The sequence below is a fragment of the Heliconius melpomene genome, chromosome 13, assembly GCF_056956725.1.
Source record: "Heliconius melpomene rosina isolate 202511_hmr_F chromosome 13, ASM5695672v1, whole genome shotgun sequence".
Lineage (NCBI taxonomy): Eukaryota > Metazoa > Arthropoda > Insecta > Lepidoptera > Nymphalidae > Heliconius > Heliconius melpomene.
This window is the reverse complement of record NC_140401.1, coordinates 13,321,792-13,341,719: the sequence shown is the minus strand read 5'-3', so window position 1 is coordinate 13,341,719 and position 19,928 is coordinate 13,321,792. Positions and strand designations below refer to the sequence as shown.

The 19,928-nt window shown below is 29.3% G+C and overlaps 1 protein-coding gene across 1 annotated transcript in view; it reads right to left on the bottom strand.

Moving 5' to 3' along the window:
• The window catches only part of insc (spindle orientation adaptor protein inscuteable), a 32,334-nt gene extending 12,653 nt beyond the window's left edge, over positions 1–19,681 (bottom strand). Inside the window, exon 1 of the mRNA XM_085196654.1 lies at positions 19,475–19,681. The gene's annotated coding sequence lies outside the window, so the exon portion shown is untranslated. The remainder of the gene's footprint in view (positions 1–19,474) is intronic.
• Between the last annotated feature and the right edge of the window lie 247 nt (positions 19,682–19,928).

Genomic DNA, 19,928 nt, shown 5'->3' with positions numbered 1-19,928 from the left:
CGTAAATAATCTTCCAGATCCAGAGCCGCTTCCGAGAAGTGAGCAAAACGATATTTCTATTATGATTCAGCTTTTTTTGTTTTAATTTAATCACGAATCAGAGCAAACGTACACATAAATATTAAATAGTAATGATCGTGAAGCGAAAGCATGACCAAATTAGAGATATGGAACATTTGCCGCGCTTCACTAGTGACGCGTCCGTGACGTGACGAATAAACACGTCTTACGAGAAATGTCAGTCATAATACTTTTTTAATGTGTATTCTAATTTTTAAGGAATTAGGGATGGGATGTTCAATAAATTATGTTCTTAAGAAATTCGGCTTTTTGATAATATGAACTTGCAATACGCAATGATCTTGTAAAACTTAAGTGCCACATCCAAGAAAAAAAGGAATTGTTTTTGCAAGTTTCATGATAATTAAATAAGTTGTCCTTGCAGGGGTCAGCGCCATCGTACCTAACAAAAAAAAACACATTGTTTTTGCCATTCATTTAGTTTTAATTATGGCAAAACACATTTTTCTTTTATTATAAAATTGAACGTACAGCCATCTGCACATTGTACGCCTTATAAGGTAAGGTATGTACACCTGACTTAACTGAAATATGGACTAAAAGGTAAAATAAACAACACTACCGATCTACTTAATTAAATATGTCTACTATGTTTGTCTTTCACAAATTTATAAGATGCCAATTGTATTTGTGCTAATTTTAACTCATGTACCTATTTAAATTTCATATTATGAACGAAATATTTTTTTTAATTAAAGGAACTTGTTTTTTTATTTAATAAAGACAATGTCCTTATATAAATGACAGTAGGGCAAAGATCTTGGTCATTAATATTTTATATCTGTTAAATTGAACCAAATAAGTAAATATAAGCTATATTATTCCTGCACACATATTGCCATTACTATAGATGTGAAATGGAGTAAAAACTTAATGCAGCTGGCCTAACGGTCGCGTGTCATCTGCTCGTCTGCCACGGCCCATACGCCACGCTTGGGTACCGCACGCGCCCTTCACACGTGGTCGGTCATTTTGAAATTTTAATTTGTAAACAAATTATATCAATGTTATCTGTGAAATTATGTAGGTATATGAATATTGTGTCTTTCTGATAGAATTTAATGAAGGATTTTAAAATAAACATTATTTACTGTTGGAAAAAATATCAATTTGTAATAACGTAACGACTTTGTTACAGATTGATACAGATAATAAATACAAAACCAATGAATGAAGTTATATTACTCTGTCTTTTTTTAAATAAATAATTATAATTTAAATTTAATAGGTAGGACCTATTAAATTTAAATTATAATTGTTAAAATTTTAACACATTAGTTATTTAAATGCAAATCCCCAAAGGCTTAAAAATTTTTAACATTCTATTCATAAGACCATTCTTAAAATTTTGAAAATATTTTAATAAATCATTTAGTTCTACTACTCTACTTTAACGTGAAGCTTATGTAATTGTTATATTTTTTTCTCACATAAATCAACAAAAGAAAACCGTTACATCATATCGATCCCGTCGTGTAGTGATTTCATCTCTATGGTTACAGCCAGGTGTGATAGTTCCGTTTCGCGAGGGTCTCAGCGACCCCTTATCACCCCTTGTTTGATGTTACACATATACAGGGTGTTAATGTAGTACGTGGTTTTATAAGATATTTAATTTTAAGTGATTGGTATTACAAATTTTAAAGTCATAAATACTTCCAAATTTGCCCAGTGTACATTTGTTTTAGTATTAACTAATAATTTATTAAATAAAATAAACTCAAATAACACCTAAAGCAAAATTTGTTGAGTTTCAAGTTTGTTAAAGTAGGAAATATGGTAAATGCCAAATAAAATAATACATTAGTCATCATTTTAACAAATTTATAATTTTAGTTGTATCAAGTGTTTTATTAAATAAATTATTCCACTTGCGTCAATTTGAGTTACTTAGCGATTCATAATTTAAATGTTTGAATAGGTGTTATTACGAAAATTAATCATATCTTAAAACCTAAAAAGCGGCGGTTTAAGACCAGTCGTCGCACAGGGGCACATACGTGCGACTGTAAGCACGATAGATTGTGGGTTTGATTCTCATTTGGGGAAAAAAAATATTTAATACTTTCATTTTCTTTGGCTACTGAACACCCAATGTCTCTAGAATTTGGCGGAAAGTGGGGAACGGAAGTGTTTTGAATCGTAATATCTTAACACTAGGTTTCCTCTGTATATTACTTATATACTACATAAATTATAACACATATTTTGTCACCTTACATTTCGATTGATTTACTACCATACTAACACCCATATCTATTGTCTGTCCGTACAACTGTATGCAACTTTCAAACAATGAGTAATCATGCAATCGTTACAAATTAATTAGCATAGTAAAATATGTAGAAATTTGCTCTTGTTATGTGGCTCTACATAGTAAAGTGTTGTTTATCCTCATAACGTTATTACAATAAATAATTGTTTATGCAAAAATGGTCTAAACCAATGGTATGACAATTGGTGGGGAAAAATATATGAAAACTAATATAGTATGTTATAAGTATATAGAATATAAGGGATAAATATATTTGCCTACATGTGTGAATGTGAATAGTGAACTTAACGTGACAATGTAATCTTCCTCAAAATATTTTATAAAGCCTTCAAACGATTTATTTTTATTTTTAACTTTTAGTAAAATTAAAAAAAGCCTTATTATACAATAACCATAGAACCAGCATACTTCATATGATAAGATTAAACAAATTAATTTATTTCTAAACACCCTGTATACACAACGTTCGGATACCTTTGTCGCATTCTCGTCGCTTACCGGTCCTCTAACATCTGTCCATATTACATACACTGTTGCGTTCCATTCAACGCATCGACATTAGTAGGTAGTAGGTAGTAGGCAGTGGGTACCAGAGCTGGGACTTCCGCACCCGATCAAGTGTGCGGTGAAAGTAACGTATGTTACGTAAATTGTGATGGGTGCAATTAACCTTTGAAGAGATTGATGAAATGCGATAAGGTGTTTCGCATTTTCTTTTATTTTTTCTTTTAAAAATGTAGTATTAGTATTATATAAATGTGTACCATGTTTGGACATGATAGTCAATAGTTTTACCACCGAGGACGCAAAAGACCGTGCAAAGTGGAGTAGGTGGAGTAGGTTGAGTAGGAAGGCAGACCCTGGTAATTGCCGGAATTAATGCCAGGAAGAAGAAGATAAATGTGTACCGCACATAGCAAAGTAGGCAGAGGGAACCTGGGACCCTAGTGTTAAGGCACTCCGTTCCCCACTTTCCGCTGTTTGTAGAGGCATTAAGTGTTGAGTTACGAGTAAAATCGAAAGCATCGAAAATTAAAACTCAGCGAAAAACCTATTTAATCTATAAACATCATGTTTAATTAAAAAAACCTACATATAGTTAATATAGGCTACGTGTTTAAAAGATGGAAAATATACGCATCGTTGCATCCCCTATATAGGTGTCCTTAATACGGCACGCGCGGTGGCATATGGCCGATACCGAGTAAGTTACCGTGTCGAAGAAAAAACGGATCGCACGTGGCGATGTTTAACTTTTTATAGCGGAGCTGATGTAGGCGGCTGTGCTGGTAACTGTTCACTTATGAGAACACGCCGTATAGCGTGATTGTGATAACAGTGATTGCTTTATATTGCAGTCGTCTGTTAAAGAATGGTGCACTTTGGATTTATTTATTTACTTTTATCTCGCCTTTTCGTCTCCTAGGCATTACAATATCTAATATATTTTTTAATTTTTGTTAATGTTATATAATAGCCCAATATTTGGACGTAGTAGGGATCCTGTGCTGTGCTATCTGTGCTTTTCCTTACAAGAAGTTGGGAATTAAAAAGTTTATCATAATATAATGAGTATTCGTACCTACGACTATCGCGTTTATAGTCAAACTTTGTTCCTTTGTTCCACAACGTCCAAGATGGCAAGGTGCAGCATAATATACAATTTCTAAAGTTCAATAAGACTTATTAGGTGTATGCACATTGCACATGTCTGTATGCATTACGTGTTATTGATAAACTCATACATTAAGTATAAATATTTGCCATTTCATATTATCGATTGACAATGCATCAAATAAGGCTTGGTGAAGACTTAAAAACACCACAATACGAATTGAATTACTAATTGTAAAGGAATCTTATATTTAACATGTATAAGTTACAAATTTTTAAGAAAGTTATTTTTATCCAAGTTAATTAATACGGGTTATTAATAATTAGGAGTTATCTTCAGAAACATTATATCACATTAAAATCCGAATATATGAGATATACCTATAATATTTCCCTTACTTGTTGGTTTGCGAAATTGTGTTAAGCAAATTCCGATAAAATAAACAAAGATCGAGAATTCAACAATTTAAAATCATTCTCAATCATTTGTACGTATAATTATCATTTTCTAATTAATGATTATAAAAGATATCCACTAATATAGTAGTCAGATGAATTCAGATAACTAATACGTTATTCACTCAAATATTCCAACCGTGTGGAATACTAGGCTCTATAAAACTTTAGTAGAAATTTATATGGCGAATATGGTTATGGTACATCTGCTCGGGAATTGTTACCGCTACAAATACGAGGTATTTGCGTCGCCCAATACGTCGTTACACATCCTCTTAATAACGTCGTTATTCTATTAAAGACAATTAAACGTACTCGTAGAGCCTTGGCTTTCAATTTCAATTATTGGCTGGCATTTGCTTCAAGCTGCAAAACGAAGCAATACATACATACTTTCAGGCAGATGTGCCGTGTTTTGTTTAAGCGCTTGACATTTAATTTTTTTCATTAGAAAACCGTTTATGTCGGTTACAAGGTGGATAATATAGAATATGAAAAATAGTACTAGTTTTATTATATTCTAGCAATTTCATGTTGCAAAGTAGGTAAGACCTGACAGTAATGAGAAATTATTGTGACGTAACATTTTGATACTATAAGATTCAAATCAGATGAGGAAACTTTTTTAATTTTTTGTTAATATTATTATTTTTTTTATTTGATTAGATTCGATTTTTAAAAATAAACAGCTGTCATGCGTTTAACTCATACGAATTAGCCTACGAGATGGACAGAACGTAAAAAAATATCAATTATTAAATGATTTTGATAAATAGCACGGTAAAACAATCGATGGTGATGATATTTAAAACAGGGTGATAATTGATAATATTGGTACAGGTACTCTTTGACACCAGCATCGACTATAAATAATATAAAATCGCATATAAGCATTCGTGATTGATGTAAGAGATGAGAACGACCCACAAACATTCCTCGTGAGTAATCAACAAGTACGTAGCGGTAAAAGAAAATTAGAACTTTGTTTAATGACTTGTTTGAACCCGTGACCTTACGCTTAATAAATAAGACACTGCCGCTAAATTAGGATTATTTTTCAAAGCACGTACCCATCATGTTCTTCTATATATTATTTATTATAGGTTCCTTTGTAAATTTTTTTTGGTGAAACCATTGCTTCTCAGAGATACCAATTATATTAAACTTTAATTAAGCCCTAATTACCGTCATTCGCTACCTTAAAAAATATTTTCGCATCCACATCGATGACATCACAAATGTTGATATTTTGGATCGTCCATTGCAAAACACTGTGACATGAGGGTCTCATTTTACCGCAATGAACGCTTTGTCTCTATAAGGTGAGTTAATCACTTGCCTGGTATTTGCACGTGCGGAGTGCGGGACTGCGGGCACATTAACGCTACAGCTATTTTAATATACTTTGGCTTACGCTTCTCAGTTCTCATGCTTCGGTCACGATATGGTTCATAATTATAATGCTGGTGTGTTAGGCAGTAGGTAACCCTACCTTTGGAAGTTACGTAATTAGGAAATTATTATTTAGAATTTTGTTATATTTATTTTTAGTTATGTCGAAATAGGCATAGATGTAAACCATTTTAAATTTTTTTACTAAATTCTACTAAATTCAATAAATTAGCAAAAGTATGTATAATTGTAAGTTATAGCTTTAATAAAACTTTCTTTAATTCTTAAAGCACATTGAGTTAAAAATTAATACTTATTTTCAAATGATCGAAAAGTATTAAATACATTAAACACCAATAGTACATCTCTTCAAATAATTTATTAATTAATATCCCATTCGTGCATTCTATCAGACATTTGTTTTTAATATTAAAAAAGTACCTGCATAAGGAACTTGACAATTGATAAAGTAACATGCGTTACGCAACGTGACGCGTGTTCTAATACACTTGTGCATATCATTGCAGCTACGACTATATGAATACACGACTTATTGTACATGCGCACGCGCAGCATGCATTTCTAGTCGTGTTCATTTTTACGTACCTACTGTAAGGACAAATTTAAAAGAAAATCTTTTTTTTCTTATACTTATGTTTATTTTAATGTAATTAAATGTTTAAAAAATAAAAACATATGCAGGTACTGTAAATCATTATGTTTCTTCATGCTTATTAACAAGGCTACTTAGAACAAATTTACAAGGCAACGTGCAATTATTATCGCTTTATTGTTAAGTTATGACTCTATTGGCTTAGTGAATGATCCGAAGAGACCTGACGGTCTACTTTACCGGACACAGGTTCTATTCGCTAAATCGAAAGTATTAGGTTTTTGAATGTAAGCATAAAATAAATAGAAAAGTATATAAAATGATTTATTGAATCGCCGTTTGTCATTTTTTTTAGTAACAATGTGTATTTATTCTATGGAATATGAACTTTCTATCTAATCGGAAATAAGTTTTTCTCTTTGATCCATATACGTAAGTAGACGTAATTAATTTTCTCGCATTTCCTGTGTACGAGATTTCAGAACCAGTTGTCACAGCAAATCAATCAATAGTAGACACATTATAAAGTTAATTACTGTTTTCTTTAATAAAATTATTAGTATTTACTGCGAGAGCTTTCTAATTTTTATTTATTATATTTTACAATGTGTTTTAAGTAGTTTGATATTGAAGAATTTTAAAAACCTTACTACATTTTTTTCCTAAAATCGATTTCTCAATACGTTTTTATTTATCTAATCTAAAACATTTTATCGAGAAGATACTTCTCAAAGATAACTTAAATGACATTCTAGAATCATTCTTTTCTTTTGTTTTGCCTATTCCGATATTATTGTTTATATAAGATAGGTATACTATTTTATTATATACACATAATAACTTCAGTAAATGAATGATAAATATAAACAAAAATTATTTTCAATATATTTTTATTCTCCTTTATTTTTATTTTATAAAATATTTGGTATTACTTCTTAATTTTTACAATATTTAAGACCGAAATTTGTAAATAAGATGTCAAAAACAACCAATTTAATTAGACATTACAGTTGACATTAGCTGTCATTTAAAATGATGACTCGCAAAAAAAAACCTGTCAAAACATTTCTCTTTTCATTTATCAAATAGCAAATTGTGCCTCATAAATATTCAATGAGTTTAGCAACTCGATACATTATACAATAAGCCTATATAGAGATCGAGATAAATGTACCTAGCTAGTAGCTAGTAGCTAGGTATAAGGAATGTAATATAAATGCGGTAAAGATCACCTGCTGGTCTAGCTTTGCATCTGGAATATTAACCAGCTTAGGAAATACCTTAGATGTTAACGTAATGTAATTCTTGTAAGTTATGTATATTATACAATGTTACATAGTCGGTACTGTACATAGTAAATGTAGTAATAGGTTTACCAGGTTTACCTTTAAGAAAAAACATTTTAATAATACTTAATCGATATATAATTGTCAAGGCGCGGCGTTGAATTCCGCCACTTAATACGTAATGCCTTAAGAATTCGACGTAAAATGAGTGTCTGACCACTGGGTTCCCAAGTTCCCTCTGCCTACCCTCCTATGCACGAGATATAGCGTAAAGCTAAAAAAAATTAAGTTTTAGTGAAAGTTCTCGTACAACAGGACTATTTAAAATAATATATAAATAGGTTCAGATTTAATTAAAAATTAATAATGTTTTTTTAAATGTATAGCATAAATCATAATGTTATTGAAGAATTAAGATATAATTTAATAGGCAATTAATAATATCGATTATCATTTGAATCGTGACAATTAACTCATTATGCATCGATTTAATTGATTTAAACACTTATAATTGGAATTGATCAAGCGGACTTTATAGTTGATCGATTGTTATAATAAAAAGATAAAAGATACTTACATTTTAGTTATGTGTCGTATATAAAAGTAATAACGGAATATTACCTATACTTATAAATTAAAATTGATTTAATTGTAAATATTTATCCGCGTGTAATTTGAACCCTCAAGTTGTGTTAGAAAATTTCCAACTGTACTATGATGGTATCAATGTTTATAAATAATATGTATAATGACGTCAATACTTAAGTTCTTTACTTAAACGTTATGTAATACAACTGTATGAGTATATGTATTTAAGTCAGTTTATCCTAACGCAAATGTAATGGTACCCATAATAAAATGCAGTAAGTATTAGTATTATCCTCTCATAGGGCAATAGTGAATCATAGCTATGTAAATATTTCTTTGATTACGGTATAAAAACATATTATTATTAGAATTATTTTATTATAATGTGTTAAATAAACGATGCGACGCTGCAATGTATGTGGTTTTATGTTATGTAAAGATAAAATACATATTTGGCGAATTTCTAAAGTGTACACATTACATATGTATTTTTCTTACTTTCTAATAGATGTTTTGTACTTTCGTAGTAATAATATAAAATACTATTAATTTTTGTCTTTTGATTTAAACTTTTGCGATTTTTTAAATATCTCATTAAAAAAACCATGGTAGCAATTGCGTGGAATAAATAAAGAATATTCTAAGAAAATGTTTATTTATTTCTCGCTGTATTTAATGTGGAAGTATGTTTACAGACTACGCAATAAAATAAGAATCGGTGTGACAGACGACTAGCGCCATTTTGGAATTCTGATGAATCAGTTTAAATTCCGAACACGTAGCATCGATGCCTCGCCATAGGCGGGGGATAGGGATGGGCCAAGTCGATTATAGAGAAGAATATTCGATAGCATGACAGCTTATCTTACTATGTGTTTAAACTTTAAATATTTAAAATTAATCTTCACATTGTTTTTTTTCTTTAAAAAAATATATATTCATTTCACTTAACAGTATACTACAATTTTAGTATTATTAAACAAACAAGCCATTTACAACAATAATAGACCGCATCATTATAACTTTACATATAATGGTCTGACTGAACAATTATGAAATTATTGTTTTATATAGTTTTCATAGGTAAATTTTATTAAGTTAGAAGATACATTATATAATGTCTCCAGTATATATCTTCTAGTGAAAGGAACGCAGATTAAGTTTTTCCTATGTACCTAACATAAGGACTTGTGAAAAATTAAGTGATTTACTTCGTGACGCAAAAATTTACGGTGGCATACTACAGAAGTTGTAAGTTGTCATAGTCATGTCACATATTTTAAAATAGATTAACCTACTATTCATAGATATGAACAATCTATCTATTTATAGATATGAAGAGAAAAGAAAGAAAAAACAAATATAATTATGCAACCCACAACACAATAACGGTCGCAAGTCGTGCTGACTTCCATATTGAAGAAATTGTCTGACATATTGGTGTTAGGTTATATTACTGTACTCGTAGTCACAATACAATATCGTCAGTCGATGAATCCGTCCATCAATTACTTTGTCATTAACAATAACTACGGATTTACAATACATAGTTATTGTTTGGTTAAAAAATGTAAGCCAAGATTGTAAGTGTGGGAAGAAAGAAAAAATAACAATGGAAGATCGGTGTAAGTTTTTTTTTTAAGTAATTGGATTTATAAAAAATGATGATAAATTGAAGTTAGAAAGGAGTAATTAAAAATCTCAAGCACACCAATAAAGGACAAAACATACATATACATGTATAAATAAGTTTGGAGCATGTTTTTGTTAAATTTCTTATGCATAATTTATTTGTATATATATTTCATATATATAAATTCTTCAATTATCTTTTATAAATAAAGCTATAATAATAATCGCTTAAATTAAGCAAATAGCAATTGCAAATACAATTTATTTAAAAAAAACACATTAACTTAATTATTGACATTACTATGGATTCTTCAATAGCTTAACAAATATTTACTTTTCAACCAACAACAAGTGTCTTTAAGTTAAACCCTTCTCAAGTTGTAAAGTCACTTTCACACGAGAATCAATTGAGTGTTATTTCCTGCTCTTCACTAATCGATCACACCTTACGAGTTGCGATCAAAATATCATTATATAGATATTACCGACGCCGGCACTAGGGACGTAACTTATTATTATCGTAGAACAGTTGAAATATATTGAATATGAAATATATTGTATTTTTGTACTTTTAGTGTATATACATTAAATTTTTAAAAATTATAAATAAGTTTTTAAGCTAATGTAATAATTAAATAATATCAATAATTACTGACTTTTTATGGAGAAGGATCGGAGTTTCAATTTTTACGTGTACTCAGTCTACGTGATATTAGCTATTCTAATATTTAAAATTATTTTTGTATATTACTATATGTATGTCACAATGTTACACACAGTAGGTAGTATGTTGTCTATCTATACCACTATTGTTGGCTTCTACTGATTGTGCTACATCCGGTTGAATTACCATTGTAACGTATCTGTGTCATTTTAAATGTGTATAAACATATATATTAAAATATTTATTAAAAATTTAATAAACTTGTTCTAATCTAAGGTGTTTTCAAACGATAATAAAAATAAAGTTATAGTTCAATAGATATTTTACGTTTGTTATATTAGATACCTTAGCTCTTAAATTAACATGTGCTATTTTGTGTTTTAAAACTGTTACCTAGAGTTTTAATGATATATAAGTTTCATGCATAATATTATATGTCTGCAAATATATAACAGTTTTATAGAAACAAAATACTTAGATAACTGTAACGTTAACAACTGCCTAAATATAAACCTTACTATGCCAACAATAAAAACTATTATCCATATGTTTTTTATTTAATATTTTTAACGTTATATACAAACAACATAATGACTAAACCGCTATACAATAAAGGTACACTGTAAACGAGTTATCTGAGCTTATAATTCCAAGTAAAAAAATATTAAAATGTAGACCGTAGTAAAAGCTCGTGAGTCATCCATTCATGAGTAAAATTTGTTGGGAATGTCGGATTCGTTCTGAGAAGAAACTGGCGGAACTAAGATTGTGAGTCAGCTATAAGCAATATTATGAATGAATTCACCTTCACCCTATACTAAAACTGACTTCGTAGTGAGATATGAATGCAAAGTGCAAATCAATATTTGTTAAGGACTATTGTAATTTTGCAGATTTAATTTTCACTCGACGAAATAATAACATGTTTTGTGTAAAAATAATAAATTATGTAATTTTTAGGTTTCGATGGTATTAATTGGGAAATATATAAGTAGAGAAAAGAAATATTATATTAGTAAAGGTTTTTATATATTTTTAGGTTTATAGGGTTTTATATAGGTGGAGACTGCAACATTAAGCCTACTTAGTGTCCCTAATCGCCAGACATACTATTACATAATAATCTCACAATAAATACATTGATCGGATCAATCAAGACTATATCCGCAATAAAAATACGATAAACGTCAAATTGAACAGCCTTCAACCAAGTTCAATGCCATGGGAGGAAGGCAGACAAATATAACCAGTTATCCGTGAAATGCAAGGTCTTTCAAAATAAGTAATGCTGATGATTAAATGGTGCTATAGTTAAGTAAAGTCTTTAAGGACTTCTGCGGGGTTCATATTTTTCATTTTGTATCTAAATTTCCTTTGCGGCTTCGCCCTCGCGATTAAATGGCAATAGCTAAGATTTTTGTACGACATATTCTGAGGTCCTGAGGCTCACCTCAGGAGGAGTCATATCGAAAAAAAACTACACGATACAGCATATTGGCCTTCCTCAATAACTGACTTTTTAATATAAAAAATAATTTTTAATTCAAACAAGTAGTTTCTTAAGTTAGCGCCTTCAATCCAACAAACTCTTTTGCTTTATAGTATTAAGATTTGAGTTTATTTTCAGTTTTTAATTCATAAGCGTATAATAAAAGCTAAATATATTTTACACGCGTAATCTTTATTGTTTCTATAGAAGCTCTACAAAATCTAGACCATTTCACGAGCCTAGCGTACATACTAAGGTTTCAAACAGATTAAATCTCAAACTAGGAATTCCAAGAGTGCGTTCCAATTCATAATGGCATTAGAACTAATTTGTTATTATTTTATAATAAGTAATATTATTATATTTATTTTTTTGTGGCAGAGCTGCTACACAATTGAATAAGCAACACACACATCTATAAAATATAAAAAATAGTTTTTAATAAATAAGTATGTATATATTTAAAAAAAAATTAAAATGATAGTAAATGAGATTATTTAAATAGATACGCTACTATCTACAAATGTATTTTAACGTTGATAGTGACGAATTCGGAGAACGTCAGACTATGGGTTCTTAATTGTGGAAATCCTTATACTAACTTAGATCACTATACAAGAAATTCCTTTAAATTTGGAGAAACCAAGAAACGACGGTAATGCAGTAATCAAAATATTATCTGTATTTTCTTAGATGATAAAAATTATAAGAACAGCCTACAAAGAAATGACATTTATTTAGACTACTACAAAATATACCAACATATAATTAACTTCTATAGGCTAAGCCTTATTTATAACAGTGATGTGCAAGGAAAACCACAAACTGTGTCACTTGTGACATGTGAAGTATTTATTATGTCTACATACGCACTAATTAATAAATAAAGTGTATTTATACAATATATAGGATTGAATTGAATTATTATATATTCTAGTGAGTGTTAAACCAAATAAAATGGTCAAAAGTTGACAGGAAAGTTTTGAATTTCATGTTTGGTAAATGGGTTTACCTATTATTTTCATTTTTCCGCCTATAAAAACCCTATTGGCTCAATGATTCTTTGACCAATTCTTTTATAATTATTAGTTTATTTTTAAAGTTACTTACATAATTATATGTAAAATTCATAATTTAGTCATCTTAGGAGTGGTTGATGCCTAGCGTTATGACATGGGGCACATACCATTGTATGGAGATATGAGTCATTCAAATAGTACCCGAAAAACCAGTTATAATGTGTTGACATTACTTACATAAGTAGATTACTCTATAAATATTTAGATGATTTCTTACTGTTACTTTAAGTAACTTTAAAGTTACTATTAAGAAAGTTGTTCTTTCGATTCAAGAAGTTAATAGAAAATTAAAATATTTATAAACTTTTACACCTTCATTCAATACGCATATTATTTTGTGTTGTACTTTAATGGTGACTTTTTTTTAATAAAATTTTCTTTTTTAATCAGTTAATTTAGTAAAACAAAGTATGCTGAATTATTTCGATTAAAATAGTTTTTGGCATTTAAAACAAAGAAAAGAAATAAACATATAATTATAGAACAGGTTAACTGGTTAAACTAAACCAGTTTAGTTGTGTGATAATACGGCATTTTATTTAAGTAGGTAAATAAAATAATAATGATATTAAAATCATATAAATAATCAATTTTTGGTTATATTTAAGATGTCACGTTCATAATTTGAAAGTCAATATTTTTCTCTTTAGGAAGAATAAAAAAAAGGAAGATTAAAAAGCCTTAAAATTCCTTATGTAATTTACAATATTAAGAGGTCGTCATGGCAAAGCGATACAATGTTTAATTGTAAATGCGACGGTTGTGGGTTCGATTACACTCGAGGGATGAATTATTTTCATTTCCTCGCTCTGGTATAAAGAGCGGTGTTGAATCGAAATGTCTCGAAAATTGGGCGGAAAGTGGGAATAGGAGTGTATTAGCACTAGGTTCCCTGTGTCTAAAGAAAAGAGGCAAGTAAAGTCCTCAAGGTTCACAAATTTATTAATAATAGTCTTACAGAGTTCTGCCAAAGCAAATTATTTAATAAGACATACCTACAAAACATTACCACGGGAATCAGATTACTAAAAACAGGGGAATCATCTTCACCGGACGAGATAAAATGAACGACCACCCGTTAGAGAGCGTAATGTTACTCGAGTACGTGCTTAGTGTTTATTTCTAAGCTAGATCTACTGGATAGAATTAATAAACAATGGTCAAATTTCATTAATTTATGTATGCAGAAAATATTTTATTTTTGTTTTTGAAGAAAGTATTTAATTTTTTTTAAATTAAATATTAGACTTAGATGGTGTACCATTACGTTTACCTCGTTGGGTTAAGCAACGCACATTTCATTCACAATTTAAAGGATGGGCTTTAAGCTTTTATAATTTAAATTTTTGAAGTATATTTAAAGTAATGGATTTCTTTGTCATTCTATGAACAATGTTAGTTACATGTTGATAGCCAGTAGGTATGTATGTACTCGGAAGTTCGACGGCGGACGATCTAACTAGATAACTGCGTCCACTCAACTAAAAATAGATTAAAATCTGAGAATAAAACTGCAAAAAAATAAGAATGTGGATAATAATAAGATGTGGAATTAAGCGAAACAGTGAAATGAATGTAAATTTATATTTGTTATTTTAATGTAAAAAAAAATACAGTCGAATTGATCGAACCTCCTTTTCTTACAGAAGTCGGTTAAAAAATGAAAATTTTAGTGCAAAAAAGTAAAACAATTAAATATTATATAATATATAAACTGTCTTATATCAAATTAAATAAAAAAACGGAATATCCAGGCCGTATTTTATCAAACAAAACTGGGAAAATGTATGTTTACAAATATAATATTCCCCGAAATGGGTTTTGAACAGTAGCGCTTAATCAGTCCCAACTACGTCATAATGACGCAGTCGTAAAAAATTATATTAGTCAAACCATATCACTGTAAACTCTAGTGGTGTGGGTTCTATTGCGAGTACTACTAGTAGTAGTATACGAGTACTTATATTATTAATCGCTCTGGTAACAGCAATGTTTGGGAAATTGGACGAAAAGTACGGAACGGAGTGACCACAGTGGCGTAGCTAGGGTATTTGCTGCCCGGTGCGGCTTAGGGGACTTGATGCCCTTTAAAATGGTGTAAGGTCTGTGATCGTCGACTTTGATGCCCCTTTCCTTTTGATGCCCGGTGCGACCGCACCGCTCGCACCCCCCTAGCTACGCCACTGAGTGACCACCCTGTTATCTACGAGAACAAGAGTAACAGTTCTAGCATGAAGTTAAAATAGATAAATATCAAATAACATTAATTTCAAAATAGTAATGTCTATTTTATAATCGAATACAAAAAGTGTATATTTAATACAAATCCATAAAAGTATGTTAAAACTGTATCTAGATGAACGTATTTCGCTAGTTTAATGCGCACCCTTATTTGGTACTTACAGGATGCAGCAACACAACTCCAGCTCTCGGTTTGCTCTTAATGTGCTATAACCAGAGATAAATTGTGTGATTAAAGTGTAACAGATAGCATCGATAGGCGCTAAATAGAATAATAGCTATACTAAATTCATATAAAAAACATTGAAACTTATTTTGTTTTCAGAATTCTTCCTTCCTTGTTCTAAAGATAATTCTAACGTACGTCAAAGGATTTTTTGAGTGAGTGGAAATTGAGCCAATAACTATCGCGAACAGCCAGTTCTCATATTAGCAACGATATAACGAGTACAAACAGTTCAAGTAATAAATTAATTGTTATATATAACTCGTATCAATATTAACTGGTTATGTAGAGTTATTTAAAACAAAAAAATATACAAAATTATAGCCATTTATAATATAGTGATATATATAAATCATATAATTTTTTTGCTGTTATTTTTGCTTACATTATTATCTATTGATAATAATTAAATCAACCGGTTATTTACGCATCTTGGCGTAGCGATAAAACGTTGCAACTTTATTTGAATATTACGAAACGTGCAATACTCGTCACATAACTAATATTGCTTTCATTTCGATATTATCGTTCTCTTCCTTATGTTTTATGAAATTTTTATTTTTCTAATAAACAAGAAATTCTAATAGTTGAATAAATATTACTTTCAATGGACATTTATTGTAATGTGAAATGAAAAGAGAAATTTTAATACGTAATGTGGTTTTATACAAAATGGGCATAAAGATGTACTGGCACTGTTTGCATATAAATTATTTGTTTTGTACGTAATGAAGAATATTCATTTATTTTATTATAAATTACAAATTTGTAATGTATATAGTTATATTAGGTATGTTTTTAACTTAAATTTATGCTTTTTATTGTTACTTATATAATAATAATTAAAACTAATTAAACTTTTATTTATACAGATTGATGTAAACATTAAATATAAATTAATTACAAACTACATATGTTTAAAATAATAAATCTTTATCATTTATGCTATCAAATGTCAAAAAATAAACTCACATATTATCTATTCGAAGTATTTCCGTATTTTCAAATATGAATAAGTACAGGTGTACAGTTGTATTTTAATGCAAAATACAAAATTTTTACATTAGAAAAACATATTATATGTATGACATAAAGGAGACCCGAATAATTTGTGTTGTATTCTTTATTGTTTTTCACCTACCATACTTTTCATCGACGATCCTTAATTGGTTAAATATTTTGTAAATTCATAAAAATATATAAAAAAGGAAAAAATAGGTAATTTTACTTAACAGTGTTCGACAAATCCAGGTAATGTGTACATAACGTACTGACTGATATACTCGTAAGTTATTTTATCTGTTGATTATATCTATGTCAATGTGTTTGACCAAATAACATAATCTTATCCAAAAGAAACAATATAAAAATATTATAAAATGTTAAAATAAACTATTACCATATTTAGAATGTAAAAATATCGTTATTAGGTACTATTCTTATAGCTTATAGCTTAAGATAAATTTCACCCGCTAAAATGCTTAATATTCTTGAGAACTAATCGTACTCGTAACGTAATATATCGTCTCATAACTATCGTTTTTATATTTGTGAATAATTTCTGAAAACATTTAATAAATCGAAAGTAATTTAAAGATTTTCGTCAATATTAATTCTATTTCTATTAGTAAACATTTGATTGTTGTAGATATATTTTGCAAAAGTTATGCTTTACTTTCGCAGAGTAATTTCTTTATTAGTTAGTTGATTAATTACTAATTTTATGATATTAAGACCTCGTTAGGACCTAAATGGATTATGTTGACCTCATTAAGCGCAGGAAGCCGTACTGGCCGACGAACGGTGCGTCCGATAAACCTGGTATTGGGAGTGCGATTAAAAAGTATACTACAGCCTAGCGTGCTAGTTGCATATGGATAGAAATGACAACTTCCTATCTGTAGTACGTGCATATTATAATAAGCGCGGCGTTAAGTTCCGCCACTCAACACACTTAGACGAAGGGAAGTATGTCTCAACCCTAGGTTATCTTTCAAAATCAAAATATTCTAAGGCCATTACAAGTTAGTTTTTAAATCGTCTAATTACATAGAAATGTAAGTAGTGCCAGTCTTACAGGACGTTGCCACTCGGAAGGCAGTTCTACTATGAAAAACCGGCTTGTAACTCAAACAGTTTTTTTCGGGTTTTTATAATATAGTTTGGTAGGTAGGTATTAGGCCAAATTAGGTATTTTTGGAGATTGCTCCTTTTTATTTATTTTTAGTAATCAAAAACAAAACAAAACTTACATATTTATAAAGACCTACTTCCATTAATAATTTAAATTAGAACCAATAAATTAGCTCTGCAAATTAATAATTAATTTTTAAACTGAAGAAACCATACTAATGACTTATGTAAGGGAACGATCGTGACGATTACTGATGCGCTTTTGATGAGCTTTTCGCTTTCCCTACGAGCGATCAACTTACCTTCACTCAACTTATATATATTTATATATTATAATATTTTAATATTATGTCATATATATTAATGAACCTATATATTATGGTAATTAAATAAATGATAGAGCATTTTGAAATTATTATATAACTCGCCGAAATCATCAAATGGTTCTAAGTAAAACATTTGATTAGATACGTGTTCCATTTTAATTGTTTAAATCATTTAAATATTATTTTTTTATGAAAATTATATGTAATACATATTCGTAAATTATTTAAAAATATATGCATGACTATTAATTTGTGAAAAACATAGTTCTAATAACGAGGCATACCGCGGCGTTGAGTTCAAGAAGCAAAGGCTTCAGAATTCGACGTAAAATGACGAACGGAGTGTTTTAACATGTGTGGGATACAACGTAAGCTTATAAAAATAAGCGTAAGATAGACCAAATAGTGTCATATCACTTGGATTTCTCTGCTTGTGCATAGGTACTATAAAAGACGCGTTTCTACTCGTAAAAAAAGTTGTATATTTTTCTGTTTTTCAAGTCCGTCCTGGCGCGGTGGCACAAGTACTTACTGTAAACGCCGCGGTTTTCGATTTGATTCCCACAAGGTGGAATTATTTATTTTTAAAAATCATAAACCAAAAGATTGCCACTAAAATCAAAAAGACGCTCTTACTTATTTATAAAAATGCTTTTTGAGACAAATATATCTTGTGATCTGTAACTTTTAAGATCAAAATATTATTGACATTATCAAATATTTTCGTTTTCTAATGTTTTATCAAGTATTTTATTCTTATCAGCTGTTATCGTTATAAAAAAATCTAATTTTATGTAATAAGAAGTCGGAACGTATCCACAAAGTAACAAATATATATTTTTTTCTTTTAAAAAGAAATATTAATATTTAGACAGCTATTTATATAATCACAACAACAATTACAGGTTCAAATCCTGCAAATTAATTAAACAAATAAATGTTTTCAATAAATTATGAAAATATTCTGGATCACCGATCGTACTTGGTTTCCTTGTAATGTGAATTATTCCTTCATGATTCATTCGCTTTTTGTAACGTCACTTAAGTTACCGTGTAAAAAGCTAACACAAAAACAGTCAATAGACTTAAGTAGGCTACAGATTATGTTAAAGAGAATTAATATAAATATGTTTACGATTATTTTATTACATTTTAATTTAAAATATACTTTATGGGTTACTAAAGTCTGGTAGGAAGTCGCTACAATCACGTACCTATATGCGAATTTTTAATATAATAATGTACAATGTATAGCTGTTGTGCTATTATTTAAATTAAATGAACAATAAATGGATATATTAATTATGATTATTGCTAAGACTAGTTTTTTTATTCTACCGTCATATTATAATAAAGGCGAAAACTTTAAATAAACTTACCTGTAATATATTTCAAAAGTTCGTAATCAAATCCTTCAAATAAAATTTATATACGCCACAAGAGTTCATTGCATTATATAAACTAAACAATAAAGCACAAATTTCTTCTTTCTCAATAATAATTCACACTGTTTTCTTTCAATTTAACACTCGCGCGGGAATTTTGTTGCGCATTGTGCGCAAACGTGTCGACAGTAGCGATTACGATTGGAGAATACAAAACAAGCGTGCTGTATGCGTTGAGTCATACATTACTCATTTGTAGTACAGCGCCATCTATTATGAAATATGTTAGATATATTTTTGATTTTGCTATTCAACACTAGGTGTCGATAGCAAATTACGTATAAAAAATAAATATTAATTGGATTTTTGTATATTTTTAAAAGTATAACTAGTTGGCATATGTTTATTTAAGTAATACTTATTTTTTAAGTATTTATTTTAACACAGA